Consider the following 15,637-nt stretch of genomic DNA (forward strand, 5'->3'; position numbering starts at 1 on the left):
ACCAAGCCGTTGAAGCTCCATGTTGAAGTCCTTCATTCTGAACTAATTTCTTTCCTTGTTTTGCCCAAGGCCATCAATCCTGTTCAGCCGGGCCTGCCTTGGCTTCGACTGCATGCCCCAGTCCTGAAAGTGAGAAAGTGAGAGCTGTCCTGGAGTGGCCACATCCTCAAGGCCTGAGGTCCATACAGTGTTTCCTGGAATTCGCCAATTTCTATCGCCAGTTTATCCCAAACTTCTCATCACTGACATCTCCTATTTCACCCTTACAAAGAAGGGTGTGAATGCCAAGGTGTGGATTTCAGAGGCAAAGTCCGCATTTATTAGTCTAAAAAAAGCCATCACTTCAGCCTCGATCCTCCATCATCCTGACGTATCTTGGCAGTTTTCTTTGGAGGTGGACGCCTCTTCTGTTGGTGCAGGTGCACTTCTGTTCCAGAGGAGCTCCAAAGGAAGGGCAGTAGTATGTGGCTACTACTCGAGATTTTTTTCTTCTGCAGTGCAATTACTCTATTGGGGATCGGGAGCTACTGGCCATCAAATTGGCTCTTGAGGAATGGAGACATCTGCTGAAGGGCGCGACGCAGCTCACCCCATCCTGATCTACACTGACCATATAAACCTCACCTTCCTTCAGTCCACTCAATGACTAAATCCCCGTCAAGCCGGGTGGTCGCTGTTATTTACCCGTTTCCAATTTGTGCTGCACTACCGTCCCGCTGACAAGAATGTGAGGGCCGATGCCCTGTCAAGGTCATTTGAGACGGATGACACGGTGGAGTCCCTTCAAAGTATTATAGACCCATCCTGCATTGTCACTGCCAATCCTTTGCAGGTTAGACACATCCCTCCGGGGAGGACTTTTGTAGGGTTGGCAGACAGGAGAAGAATTCTCAGATGGGGACACAGTTCTAAACTGTCTGGGCATCCTGGTGTTCGTAAAACCCGAGACTTGATTGCTCTTCACTTCTGGTGGCCCACGCTGCCTAAGGATGTTGTGGACTTTGTCTCTTCTTGCACGGTGTGTGCTTCTAACAAGGTTACTCACTCCATGCCTGCCGGCCTGCTTCAACCTCTGGCTGTACCCAATGCCCCCTGGCAGCACATTGCGATTGACTTTGTCACAGACCTTCCTCCCTCAGCAGGATGCAACACTGTCTGGGTGGTTGTGGACCGGTTCTCGAAGATGGCACATTATATCCTGCTGACCCGCCTACCTTCTGCTTCCCGACTGGCGAGTCTCTTCATTCAGCACATCTTCCGCTTGCATGGCTTGTCCCTTCACATTGTGTCCGATCGGGGGTTCAGTTTACCTCGAAATTCTGGAGGGCTCTCTGTAAACTCCTGGATGTGAGATTGGACTTTTCCTCAGCCTATCACCCCCTGTCCAATGGGCAAGTCGAGAGGATCAACCATATCATGGAGAATTATCTCCGTCACTTCCATGGGCCGAGTTCTCATACAACAACCACACAAGCGAGTCCACCACTTCCACTCCATTTTACATTGTGTACAGTCAACATTCTAGAGTCCCTCTTCCAGTGTCTACTACTTCTCAGGTACCCGCTGCTGACTCTGCATATGGGGACTTTCTGAAAATCCGGCAACAAACCCGGTCCTCTATTTTGCTGGCTGTCAATCGCATGAAGGGAAAAGCGGATATAAAAAGAAGAGAGCCGCCTCAGTATCTTCCAGGTACCAAAGTCTGGCTGTCCTCACGGAACATTCGTTTGAAGATGCCTTCATACAAGTTTGCTCCCAGATTCCTCGGTCCTTTTGAGATTCTGCAACAGATTAACCCTGTCTCCTATAAACTGCGGCTGCCTCCTACCCTCAGAATTCCCTACTCCTTTCATGTGTCCCTTCTGAATCTAGTGGTCCTGAATCGCTACAGCAAGATTTCCTGTTCAACAACTGCTCCCAGCGGTTCCTCTGATGTGTTCGAGAAGAGGGAGATCCTGGACTGCAAGAGGGTAGGAGGAAGGACTTTCTATTTGGTGTACTGGAGAGGGTTTGGTCCTGAGGAGAGATCCTGGGAGGCGGAGGAGAACCTTGATGCCCCTGCTCTCATTGAGAAGTTCCTCTTTCGCTCTGGTCCCAAGAAGAGGGGCGTAAGAGGGGGGATAACTGCAGCGTCCATGGCCGCGGGCCGTCGGGTCTACTCACCTCCTGACGCCCGCAGCCATGGATCTGCTAGCGCTGGTCCCCATCTTCTTCCCAGGAGATGCCAGTGCTCACTTCCGCTCCAGTCCGCCGTGTCCCGTAGGGTGCGCGTGCACGCTCGTGCCCACTCTTAAAGGGTCAGCGCGCGCACATGACGAAAATCATCATCATCAACACACACGATTTCCTGGACTTTAAGAAGGCCCCAGCCACCTGATCCTTGCCTGAGCGTCCCTTAGTGTTTCCCGTTCCAGTTGTTACCCGTACCCTGTTACCTGTTCCTGTATCCCGTTCTGTGTTCTTGTTCCTGTGCCTACTAGTTGGAGTCGTGTCTACTGCACATGCTGTTGTTTGCCACGTCCAGAGGAATTCGCCATGTCTGATTAAACTTGCGGCACCTGTTGTCATCCGCCACCTCTGGCGTTACCTGCTGCACCAACCTCCATCCGTGCCAGAGCTGCGGCCACTGTCTGGGCTATCCAGGTACCCTTATGCAGGACTTTGTATTGCTGGGGTTCCATGTTGTTTGGCCAGCTACCTACCTGCAACGGCGGTGCGGCCTAGTAGGTCCGCATACCCACAAACCGTGACAGGCACCATTTAAAGTACCATATAATGTACTGGGAAACTGTCAAAAAAAAAATTGCGTGCTGAAATTGGAAAAACCTGCGACCCCTCCATGGTTTTTCTGTTACATTTTTACGGCTTTCACCGTGTGGTAAAAATGACAACTTAATTTTATTCTTCAACTCAATACGATTTTGGTGATGCCAAATTCATTGGTTTTTTTTCTATTTGACTACATTTACAAAGAAAAATCTATTTGTTAAGAATTTTTTTTTAGTGTTTCACCACCTTCTGAGAGCCATAACTTTTTTGTTTTCTCGTCGATTGAGTGGTGTGATGGCTTATTTTTTGAGGGACGAGCTGTAGTTTTTATTGGTACAATTTTTTTGGTATATACATTTTTTTTATCACTTATTCTTAAACTTTTTTGCAGCGCTAAGTTGACCAAAAAACAGCGATTATGGTGTTTACATTTTTCTATTTTATTTACCGTGCGAGTTAAATAATTGTATATTGTAATAGTTCGGACTTTTACAAATACAGCAATATCAATTTTGTTTACTTTTTTTTATTTTTTACAGTAATGTAGAGGAAAAATGGGAAAAGGTTTTTGTTTAACAGCTTTTTTTCTTTTTTCACTGCTAAAAACATTGTTTAAATATTTTTTACACACTATGTCTCTCAAGGGGCTGAATATAGAATACCCTTTTGGCCCACATATCTAAAAAATTCTCTTGTTACCCAAAAAATGGGGGGTAACTTGCCTGATGATCTGGGGGATACGATGGGTTCACATTCCCGATTGGTATTGTATGTGCCTTGTGTATACATAATCTGGAGTCTTATTTTGACTCTTCCTATGCATACATTTTTTAATTTTTAATCTTTAATGTCAATTTTCATTATAAATTTGAGTTTTGTGTTCATATTAATATTATATGGTAAATTGCTTTTTCCTCTTTTTTCTTTTATATGTTCGTAGAAACACACGGATGTGTCAAGCACTTTGAAGGATTCCGGAGAGCAGCAGAGGCCTAATTTTGGGATAATGATGTTCCACATTAAATCTTTTATCTATGTCTCTCTATATCCAGCATTGATCTTTGCACTGTAGTATATCCATCGTGCATGAATTTATAGATAATTATATTCACTCTGGAATATGGTCCTTATTGTATTGTAGGTTTGTTATCTTCTTATCCTTCAGCATGTTTTCAATGGAAATATATTATCTATGATATACATGCTTTATATATTTTTTTAAATATATTTAATGTATTTGACATGTTTGTCGGGGATCATCAATGCCTATCTTTAATGGCTTGTTTATTAATCTCATGGGTGACTACAGTCACATGTTTACATATATGGGATATGTGAGATATTTATAAAAAATCGTTGTATCTTTAAATTCAAGGCCATTGACATTGATGATCTCTCCACATCCCGATTTATACAATATTGGTCCATATATTATATCTCCAGATAGTTCACAGAACTGAATTGTGCTTCTTCAGTCCATTCTATATTTCTATTTTAGCGCTACTCGCGCCTGCGCAATGGGACTGGAACGCAAGCTCCATCCCTGCGCATGCGCGGTAGCGATTGCGTTCCACGATGCGCTTCACCGGATTTGATATCCGGTTTTGACGCCATCTTGGAGCATGCTGAGTGCGTGCGCGCGAAATTCACATGCTGGCCATATGGAAAGAGTGTAAACTGTAAGTTTATTAAACCTAATTAATAATGAGCCTCTGCTGTCCTCCTAATTAATCCTATTACACTTAGTCTTCACTATTCATGATATGTATAAATCATGTCTTCAAATGTATTGCCGTTTATTAATAGCGTTTTGAAGACTCATTGCTGCACTGTCTGTATAAAAGTCATAATACACTGCTATGTTCAAATTTTTATGTATTTTATGAGAATTGTACTGTCAATTTGTTTGATTGCCAGTTGATGTACGTCCTCCCTATATATACTTGGCACTTGTGTGAGTTTGTTATGGCTTGAGAAAGGTTCCTGTTGAACCGAAACGTTGCTGTATCTTTTTTGAGGTGAATAAATCCACTTTGCTTGCATCTGCCTTGAAGTCCTGGTGCCGTCACTGCTTTCTACGCTGTTTTCTATTTATAAAAAAAGGGGAACTGATTCATCCCCTGGTGACGAGCACATGGCCTGATTTTCTGCTATTGTGGAGTGCTGTGTTTATCCATTGCTGGACTGTATATATATATATATATATATATATATATATATATATATATATACATGCACAACCTGCAGTAGCATGGAGGAGATTATACAGCAGTAATGAGTGTAGGTGAGAATCCTGCATCTTTCTCCCCCTCCCCTCTCCATAGACTTGTATTGGCAGGCAGTGAAGAGACACACCCCCTCCATCTGCAGTCCATCTTTAACTAGGGATGGATTTTGCTTGATAACAGGGGGTGGACAGCAGATTACAGGAAGGGAGATACCTAGTGGCAGTAACTTCATCCAGAATTTGCATGAATTAAAAACCTAAATTTTAACAATAAGTAAATTATAAAGTTGATCTATATCAGGTATACTCGTAGATTGGCATAAGTTGTTCCAAAAGCTAGTGTCCCTTAAAAGATGTCACCCACCAATAAGGCCTAGTGGAAATTTTACGCTAAAAGTGAATGCATATGCAGTCCTTTCCCCTCTTTCCTATTAGAATTAGTAACTCACTTATTTATATTGAACATAGTGCTTAAAACATAATTTTTATTTGATTAACGTTAAAAGGAAAAATTAGTGTAAACAAACACCAGAGGATACTTTCCAAAAATATGGCTGGTTTGTCAAGCCAATCACAGAGACAAACATGAAGGAGCTGCAGACAATAAACCTTATTTAACCCTGCTAATATTCCTGCCCTGTGTGAGAAATCTGTTACATTAAGGCCCTGTTCACACTGAGTTGACTGACGAGTTTTTTGACGCGGAAACCGCGCCAAAAAACTCCTCAAAAACTGCCTGAAAATGCCTCCCATTGATTTCAATGGGAGTTGGACGATTTCTTTTACCGCAAGTAAAAAAAACGCGTCGCGGTAAAAAGAAGCGTCATGACCCATCTTGAGGCGGAATCTGCCTCCAAAACCCCATTTCAATCAGTCAGAAAGAGGAAAAAAAAACCTAGACGAGTGTTTTGACGAGTTTTTGTCAAACCACTGTGCAAAAACCTACTGGAGCAGTTTTTGCAGGAGGAATTTTTGTGAACACAGCCTAAATGAGTTTTCCAGTCCTATGAAATCCTTTACAATCAGCTGACAATGGTATAAAATAACAAAAGGAGTAATACTCATCTTACCAATAACCTGACTATTACCAAGGGCGGTGGGAAACCAGGGTAGAATTGGTTCAGGTGCAGCGAGAGATGGGCAAGGTGAGTATTACTTTTTTTGTCATTTTATACCATTGTCAGTCGTGCTACACAATAATTGTACGTGTGCACAAAATAATTGTACCCCTGACAGCAACTAGTGCCACACACAGTGCCTACAAAAATAACTATGCAAGACAATGCTCCAACAATAGTAGTGCCACAGAGAGCGCCCCCAAAAATAATTATGTCAACCTGAGGCTGGGTTCACACGACCTATTTTCAGGCGTAAACAAGGCGTATTATGTCTCGATTTACGTCTGAAAATAAGGCTACAATACGTCGGCAAACATCTGCCCATTCATTTGAATGGGTTTGCCGACGTACTGTGTCGACGACCTGTAATTTACGCGTCGTCGTTTGACAGCTGTCAAAAGACGAAGCGTAAAATTACAGCCTCGTCAAAAGAAGTGCAGGACACTTCTTGGGACGTTTTTGGAGCTGTTTTTTCATAGACTCTATTGAAAGCAGCCCCAAAATGGCCGAAAAAACGGCGCGAAAACGCCGCGAAAACGGCCCGAAAAACGCAGCGAAAAACGTGAGTTGCTCAAAAAACGTCTGAAAATCAGGTGCTGTTTTCCCTTGATTGCCCGTGGTTAATCAGTCTGCATCTGTTCCTAGGTTTGATAGAGTGACTCCATCTGCCACCACTCAGGCTGGGAGGCTGAGGAGTGGGAGAACCTATCACAGTCTGGCCAGACGGTTCTAGCTCCCACCCTCGGTCTATTTATACCTTTAGTTGCTGCTTGTCCTTTGCCTGTGATTTTCCTGTTTTTCCTGGCTCTGCTGCTCCTGCTATCATTATTGACCTTGCTTCATTTTGACCCTGGCTTTACTGGCTACGCTCCTGCTCTGCATTTGGTACCTCGTACACTCCTGGTTTGACTCGGCTCGTTCACTACTCCTGCTGCTTGCGGTGTTGCCATGGGCAACTGCCCCATTTCCCTTAGCTTCTGTGTACCCTTGTCTGTTTGTCTGTCGTGCACATATTGAGCGTAGGGACCGTCGCCCAGTTGTACGCCGTCGCCTAGGACGGGCCGTGCAAGTAGGCAGGGACTGAGTGGCGGGTAGATTAGGGCTCACCTGTCTGTCTCCCTATCCCGTCATTATAGTGACCATGTATTGACCCCCAAAATAATTGTGCCGAGAAGAGAACCCACAAAAGTAATAGTGTATTATTCCCAATCTTACGTCGCATCCAGCAGTTCAAGCTACAGGCTTTATTTGGCCTATTGCCTGAGTAATCTGCAGTAGGATATAGACAGGTTTTGATGATTACATCCCTGCGCCAGAGACCCACACACCCTCGCAAACCACAAGCCTAAAGTGACCTGTGGCTTACAACAGGGAATGGCCAAGACAGAAGCCAACAGCTCCCAAGATCTGCCACTTTATTAGTGTCCTGACGTCACGTGTACCAGATGTCCGATGCTAGCGATGATTCTGATGCAGTGTAATCATTTTACTTTAATACCCGCCTCCTTACCTACAAAAGTGTCATCAAAAAAATATGCATCAACTAACTTTTTATCTCTATTGTAGACTATCCTTTTATATGCTTTCACAAACTTTTCGAATGAGAATACTGTACAGTTCAAAGAAGAGCTCAAAAGACGGTTGTGTCATGTGAAGATTTTTTGGGTGGATTTCACATGTACGGCTAAGTTCACATGTGGCATGTTACGTCTTTGGTCATGGTCCGCAACCTCCACTTAACAGTCGCCCAACAGATCTTCCTCTTCCTGCACACGTCTCCCTCCCAGAGACATCAGCACAAGTGGCCGCTCTGTCCCGTAGTGTCCACTAGAGGGCGGGCGTGCGCTGGTTCCCGGCCTTAAAGGACCAGCGCGTGCATATGTAATTAATTAATTTATGCTCCAGATCACCTAGAACTATAAAGAGGTCCCTTAGCCGTATCCTGTACCCTGTGTTCCCGTGCTCTGCTACTTGTATCCTGTTTCCCGTGCTGTGTTTTGTTCCTGTGCCTGTCTCGTGATTGGAGTCGTGTCCTACTGCATCTACTGTCGTCCGCCACATCTGGCGTAACTTGCCGCACCTGTTGTCAACCGCCACGTTTGGGGCAACTTGATGCACACGCTGTCATCCGCCACGTCTGGCGCAATCTGCTGCACCTACTGTTATCCGCCACGTCTGGCGCAACCTGCTGCACCTGCTGTCATCCGCCACGTCTGGCACAATCTGCTGCACCTACTGTTAACTGCCACGTCTGGCGCTACCTGTCACATCCAGCCCCATCCGTCCTAAAGCCTACGCCAATTGTCTGGACTATCTCAGGTACTTTTGTGCTACGTACTTATTGTATAGACTTGTGCATTGACTGTGACTTGGCCAGCTGCCTCTCTGCTAAGGCGGAGCGGTCTAGTGGGTCCACATACCCCGAGATCGTGACAGTACACTCAGGCCATGGAACCCCGCTGTCCACACCAAGACCGCAGTTCAAAGGATACAGACGGAGATGCATGACCTACGGACATGTCAGGATCAACTCCTGGATGCTGTAAACTCCATCATGGTCCGTCTGTATCAACTCATTGTTCCATCTCCGGTTCCTCCTCCAGAGTCTGCTCCCATTCCACTGCCCGTTACCCCTCCTGTTTGTTCCGGATCCACAGTTTCGCTGTCTCTTCCTCCTTTTGACGGTGACCACAGAGCCTGTAGAGGGCTCATCAACCAATGCACTGTTCATTTTAGGCTAAGAGCTCATCTCTTCCCCTCTGAGGAGGCCAAAGTAGCATTTATTATCTCCCTCCTTGCTGGCAAGGCCCTCACGTGGGCGAATCCCATCTTGGAACAACAGGGACCTGAATCCTCGGACCTAGCCTTGTTCCTGAAGTCTTTCCATGCCGTGTTCGAGGAGCCAAGACGAACATCTTCTGCCGCAGCCACTCTGCTAACCCTCAAGCAGGAACTCTCCACTGTAGGAGAGTATGCTATCTCCTTCCTGGCAGAAGAGTTGGCATGGAACAATAAGGCATTGGTGGCGACCTTTTGACAGGGACTGTCCTCACACATCAAGGAAGAGCTTGCAGCCGGCGACCTTCCTTCTACCTTGGATGCCCTCATCCTGTTGACATGAGGATCCAGGAATGCACTCAGGAGGTTCGACAGGAGAGATGGTTTCACAGAGTAGCACCCTTGGTCCAAGCAGGAGAAACAGTGCAGACGCTCTTCTGGTTTATGTCTGTATTGCAGCCTTAAGGGTAACTTTGTGCGCCAATGTCCACAGAAGCCGGGAAACTCCAGCACCTAGGGTTGGTTGGAGAGGCAACTCTAGGGGAAACATCTCCAAACATCAAAACCTCTGCCAAATCATCTATTCCTGTGACCCTCATATCTGGAGACATCATAATCCTCCTCTGCCTATCTTGATTCCGGAGCAGCTTCAAATTTCATCCAGCAGGATCTAGGGGATCGCTTACATCTACCCACAGTTCTTCTTGAGAAACCTCTGGCTGTTGCCTCTGTGAATGGTCTACTATTGCCTGATCCAATTATGTTCATCACAGAACCTCTGACACTACAAGTTGGAGTTCTTCACTCAGAACACATCGCCTTCCTTGTATTGCCTAAAGCTATAAACCCTATTCTGCTGGGCCTGCCATGGCTTCGTCTACACGCTCTGGTTCTCGCCTGGAGTTCCGGTGAAGTCCTCCAATGGGGTCCCAAATTCCTTAACTGCTGCCTGCCAGAAGTTCATCCTGTTTTGCCTCCACTGCCTCATTCACTCTCCGATCTACCCTCACACTATGCCAGTTTTGCGGACGTATTCAGCAAAAAGGAGGCAGAGACTCTTCCTCCCCATCGCAGCTACGATTGCCCTGTTGAGTTACTTCCTAACGCCTCACCACCCCGTGGGCGAGTCTATCCCCTCTCCCTGCCAGAAACCCTAGCCATGTCTGCCTACGTTAAGGAGAATCTGGAGAGAGGGTTCATCTGGAAATCTTCCTCCTCCTGCCGTTTATTTCAGAACTGTTCGATAGAATTCATGGGGTCAAGGTGTTCACGAAGCTGGATCTGCGCGGGGCCTATAACTTGATCCGTATCCGCAAAGGTAACGTGTGAAAAACCGCATTCAACACCCGAGTCGGTCACTACGAATATCTCGTGATGCCTTTTGGACTGTGTAACGCTCCAGCTGATTTCCAGGAGTTCGTGAATGACATCTTCCGGGATATGCTGTACATCTGTGTGGTGGTCTATCTGGACGACATCCTGATCACCTGATTTGACGACGTATTGGAGGTATGTTCGCCAAGTCTCGGTTAAGGGGGAATCTCCTGTATGGTATGCTAAACTCGAGCATTGTGTGTTTGAGAGGAACTCTCTGCCCTTCCTGGGCTACATCTTATCCGACCGTGGACTCAAGATGGATCCAGAGAAGGTGAAATCCGTCTTAGGTATGTGCACACGACAACGCCAAATACGTCTGAAATTACGGAGCTGCTTTCAGGAGAAAACAGCTCCTGAATTTCAGACATTTTTACAAGTGCACGCGTTTTTCGCGGCGGCTTTTACGGACATAATTGAAGCTGTTCTTCATTGGAGTCAATGAAAAACGGCTCCAATTACGTCCCAAGAAGTGTCCTGCACTTCTTTGATGCGGCTGTAATTTTATGCGCTGTTTTTTGACAGCGACGCGTAAAATGACAGCTCGTCTGCACAGAACATCGTAAGACCCATTGCAAGCAATGGGCAGATGTTTGCCAACATATTGGACCTGTCTTTTCAGGCGTAATTTGAGGCGTAAAACGCCTCCATTACGCCTGAAAATTGGTCGTGTGCACATACCCTTAGAGTGGCCACGTCCACAGGGGCTTCGATCCATACTATGATTTCTAGGATTCACAAACTTCTATTGGCAATTTATCCCGAACTTCTCGTCTCTGACTGCCCCAATCTCCACCCTCACCAAGAAGGGGGTGAACGCCAAGGTTTGAACTCTGGAGGAGGAGTCAGCATTTATAAACCTCAAGAACGCTTTCACCTCAGCCTCTGTTCTTCATCTACCTGATGCATCTCGGCAGTTCTTTCTGGAGGTGGATACATCCTCCGTTGGTGCTGGAGCACTACTATTTAAAAAAAGCTCTAAGGGAAAGATGGTGACCTGTGGCTTCTTTTCAAAACTATTCTCTCGATGTCTGAATGTAACTCTTCCATCGGGGATTGGGAGTTGCTGGCCGTCAAGTTGGCATTAGAGTGGAGACGCTTGCTGGAGGGCGCGGTTCATCCTATTACCATTTATACGGATCATAAGAATCTCACGTACCTACAGTCAGCACAATGGCTAAATCCTCGAAAAGCCAGATGGTCGAGGTTCTTCGCCCAATTTCAATTCTTGCTTCACTTCCGTTCTGCTGATAAGAATTTGAAGGCTGATGCCCTGTCTCGATCATAGATACTTCTAGGATTATTGTCGCTAACCCTCTGCAGATTAGGGACGTTCCTCCCGGAAAGACTTTTGTTCGGCTTGCAGACAGGAGGAGAATTCTCCGCTGGAGACACTGTTTCAAACTGGCGGGGCACTCTGGTGTTCGAAAGACTCAGGACTTGGTAGCTCATCATTACTGGTGGCCCATGCTGCCTAGAGATGTTGCAGACTATGTCTCTTCATGTACAAACTGTGCCTCAAACAAGTCTACCCGCTCCAAACCTGCTGGTCTGCTCCTAACCCTGCCTGTCCCTGATGTTCCTTGGCAGCATATCGCTATGGACTTTATTACAGACCTTCCCCCCTCAGCTGGATGTACTATGGTCTGGGTAGTAGTGGATCGTTTCTCTAAAATGGCACAATTTATTCCGTTTACTAGCCTTCCGTCTGCTCCTTGCCTGGCAAACCTGTTTATTCTCCACATTTTCCATCTGCACGGACTTCCTCTGCACATTGTCTCGGATCGGGGTGTGCAGTTCACGTCCAAGTTCTGGAGAGCCCTGTGCAACCTGCTAGATGTTAAGCTGGACTTCTCTTCCGCCAACCACCCACAACCCAATGGTCAGGTGGAGAGGACCAATCAAATTTTGGAGAACTATCTTCATCAGTTTGTTTCTGCCCAACATGACAATTGGGTACAACTACTGCCTTGGGCGGAATTCTTGTACAACAACCACACAAGTGAGTCTATTGCTTTGTCTCCCTTCTACATTGTGTACAGCCAGCATCCTCGAGTTCCTCTTCCAGTGCCAGCCATGAGTCAACTACCGGCAGCTAACTCTTCATTTGGGACTTTCATTCATATCTGGCAGCAAACTAAGGCTGCCATTCTCTAATCAGTGGCCCGCATGAAAAAGCAGGCCGATAAAAAAGAAAAGTTCCTCCTCAATACTCTCCTGGAGTCAAAGTCTGGCTATCCTCGAGAAACATTAGACTCAAGATGCCTTCTCACAAATTCGCTGCCAGGTTCCTCGGTCCTTTTGAAATCCTGCAAAGGATAACCCCTGTATCCTATAAACTTTGCTTGCCTCCTACGCTCAAGATTGCCAACTCATTCCACGTGTCCCTCCTTAAACCTGTGATCCTGAACTGCTACAGTAAAGCTCCTGGCCCTGCGGTTGCTCCCAGGGGTTCATCTGATGTGTTTGAGGGGAAGGAGATCCTGGACTGCAAGAGGGTAGGAGGAAGGACTTTCTATTTGGTGGACTGAAGAGAGTTTTGTCCTGAGGAGAGATCCTGGGAACCAGAGGAGAATCTCAATGCCCCTACCTTCATTAAAAAATCCTTTCTCGCTCTGGTCCCAAGAAGAGGGGCGTAAGAGGGGGGATAACTGCAGCGTCCATGGCCACGGGCCGTCGGGTCTACTCACCTCCTGACGCCCGCAGCCATGGATCTGTGAGTGCTGGTCCCCATCTCCTTCCCAGGAGATGCCAGTGCTCACTTCCGCTCCAGTACGCTGTGTCCCGTAGGGTGCGCGCGCACGCTCGTGCCCACTCTAAAAGGGCCAGTGCGCGCACATGACGAAAATCATCATCATCATCAACACACATTATTTCCTGGACTTTAAGAAGGCCCCAGCCATCTGATCCTTGCCTGAGCGTCCCTTAGTGTTTCCCGTTCCAGTTGTTACCCGTACCCTGTTACCTGTTCCTGTATCCCGCTCTGTGTTCTTGTTCCTGTGCCTACTAGTTGGAGTCGTGTCTACTGCACCTGCTGTTGTTTGCCACGTCCAGAGGAATTCGCCATGTCTGGCGCAACCTGCGGCACTTGTTGTCATCCGCCACCTCTGGCATTACCTGCTGCACCAACCTCCATCTGTGCAAGAGCTGCGGCCACTGTCTGGACTATCCAGGTACCCTTGTGCAGGACTTTGTATTGCTGGGGTTCCCTGTTGTTTGGCCAGCTGCCTACCTGCTACGGCGGTGCGGCCTAGTGGGTCCACATACCAACAAACAGTGACAGGCACCATTTAAAGTACCATATAATGTACTGGGAAACGGTAAAAAAAAAAATTGCGTGCTGAAATTGGAAAAACCTGCGACCCCTCCATGGTTTTTGTGTTACGTTTTTACGGCTTTCACCGTGTGGTAAAAATGACAACTTAACTTTATTCTGCAACTCAATACGATTTTGGTGATGCCAAATTTATTGTTTTTTTTCCTATTTTACTACATTTACAAAGAAAAATCAATTTGTTAAGATTTTTTTTTTTATTGTTTCACCACCTTCTGAGAGCCATAACTTTTTTGTTTTCTCGTTGATTGAGTGGTGTGATGGCTTATTTTTTGAGGGACGAGCTGTAGTTTTTATTGGTACGATTTTTTGGGTACATACATTTTCTTTATCACTTTTTCTTAAACTTTTTTGCAGCACTAAGTTGACCAAAAAACAGCGATTCTGGTGTTTAAATTTTTCTATTTTATTTACCATGCGAGTTAAATAATTGTATATTGTAATAGTTCGGATTTTTACAGCAATATCAATTTTGTTTACTTTTTTTTATTTTTTACAGTAATGTAGAGGAAAAATGGGAAAAGGTTTTTGTTTAACAGCTTTTTTCTTTTTTCACTGCTAAAAACGTTGTAAAGGCAGTCCTGGGGTCATTCATTAGGCCCCTGGGCTGCCATGACAACCATCGGCACCCTATGATCGCGTTGTGGGGGCGCCGATAAGCTGTCAGAGGGCCCCCCCCTCTTTTTAATGCCTCAGATACTGGGGGGATACTGTTATGACTGCACGGACCGCAACATCCACTTACCTGCTGCCCGCAAATTTTCCTCTTCCTGCCAACGTCTCCCTCCAAGGAGACGTCAGCACATGCGGACGCTCTGTCCTGTAGTGTCTACTAGAGGTCGTGTCCTAGTTCCCGGTCTTAAAGAGCCAGCGCGCATATGTAATTAATTAATTATGCTCCAGATCACCTTGAACTATAAAAAGGGCCCTGCCCTTTCATTCTTTGCCTGAGTATTGTTTGTAATTCCCATGGTAGTCTTGCAAATGGTCCCTTAGCAGTATCCAGTTCCCTGTGTTCCCATGTCCTGTTACCTGTATCCTGTTTCCCATGCTGTGTTTTGTTCCTGAGCCTGTCTAGTGATAGGAGTCATGTCCTACTGCAACTACTGTCGTCCTCCACGCCTGGCGCAACCTGCTGCACCTACTGTCATCCACCACATATGGAGAAACCTACTGCACCTGCTGCCATCCGCCACATCTGGCGCAACCTGCTGCACCTATTGTCATCCGCCACGTCTGGTGCAACCTGCTGCACCTGCTGTCATCCGCCGCGTCTGGCGCAACCTGCTGCACCTACTTTCATCCGCCATATCTGGCGCTACCAGCCACATCCAGCCCTATCCATGCTAAAACCTCTGCCAATTGTCTGGACTATATCAGGTTCTTTCGCGCTAGGTACATCCAGCCCCATCCGTACTAAAGCCTCTGCCAATTGTCTGGACTATATCAGGTACTTTCGTGCTACGTACTTATTGTATAGACTTGTGCATTGACTTGGACTTTTCCAGCTGCCTTTCCGTTACTGCGGAGTGGCCTAGTGGGTCCACATACACCGAGATCGTGACTTGGCACAACTGTGCACAATATAATCTAAGTAAATAGAGCTTAACAGAAGCCCAATTACATGGTGAACAGTTCACCCTAAGGTCGGGTTTCCACGTAGCGTAAACGCTGCCGAATATCCGCAACGGTATTGTGTGCGGAAATTCCACAGCGTTTACAGTAGCAGCAAAGTGGGTGAGATTTAGTAAATCTCATGCCCACGATGCGGACAAAAAAGCAGTGTAAACATTAATAACTTGACCTGCGGTGTGGAAATTAATTACGCAGCATGTTAATTTATGCTGCGTTTTTGATGATTTTACATTGCAGGTTTTCCCCAAAAAATGGGGCTACAAAGCCCATAACAGAAAGCCAAGTGTTGCACCTTTTGCGGCGTAATCATGGTGTTTACGCCGCAAAAATCGCAACGCCGGAAAAAAAATAACCATAATTACCCAGAACACCCTCTTTCTTCCTGTGGTCCAGCCTCCTGGG

General features: G+C 46.3%; 1 protein-coding gene across 1 annotated transcript in view; it reads right to left on the minus strand.

Moving 5' to 3' along the window:
• Positions 1-15,637, minus strand: part of CACNA1S (calcium voltage-gated channel subunit alpha1 S) — a 960,893-nt gene that overhangs the window by 501,646 nt on the left and 443,610 nt on the right. The gene's annotated exons all lie outside the window — the stretch shown is intronic.

The sequence above is a fragment of the Rhinoderma darwinii genome, chromosome 2 (genome assembly GCF_050947455.1).
Source record: "Rhinoderma darwinii isolate aRhiDar2 chromosome 2, aRhiDar2.hap1, whole genome shotgun sequence".
Lineage (NCBI taxonomy): Eukaryota > Metazoa > Chordata > Amphibia > Anura > Rhinodermatidae > Rhinoderma > Rhinoderma darwinii.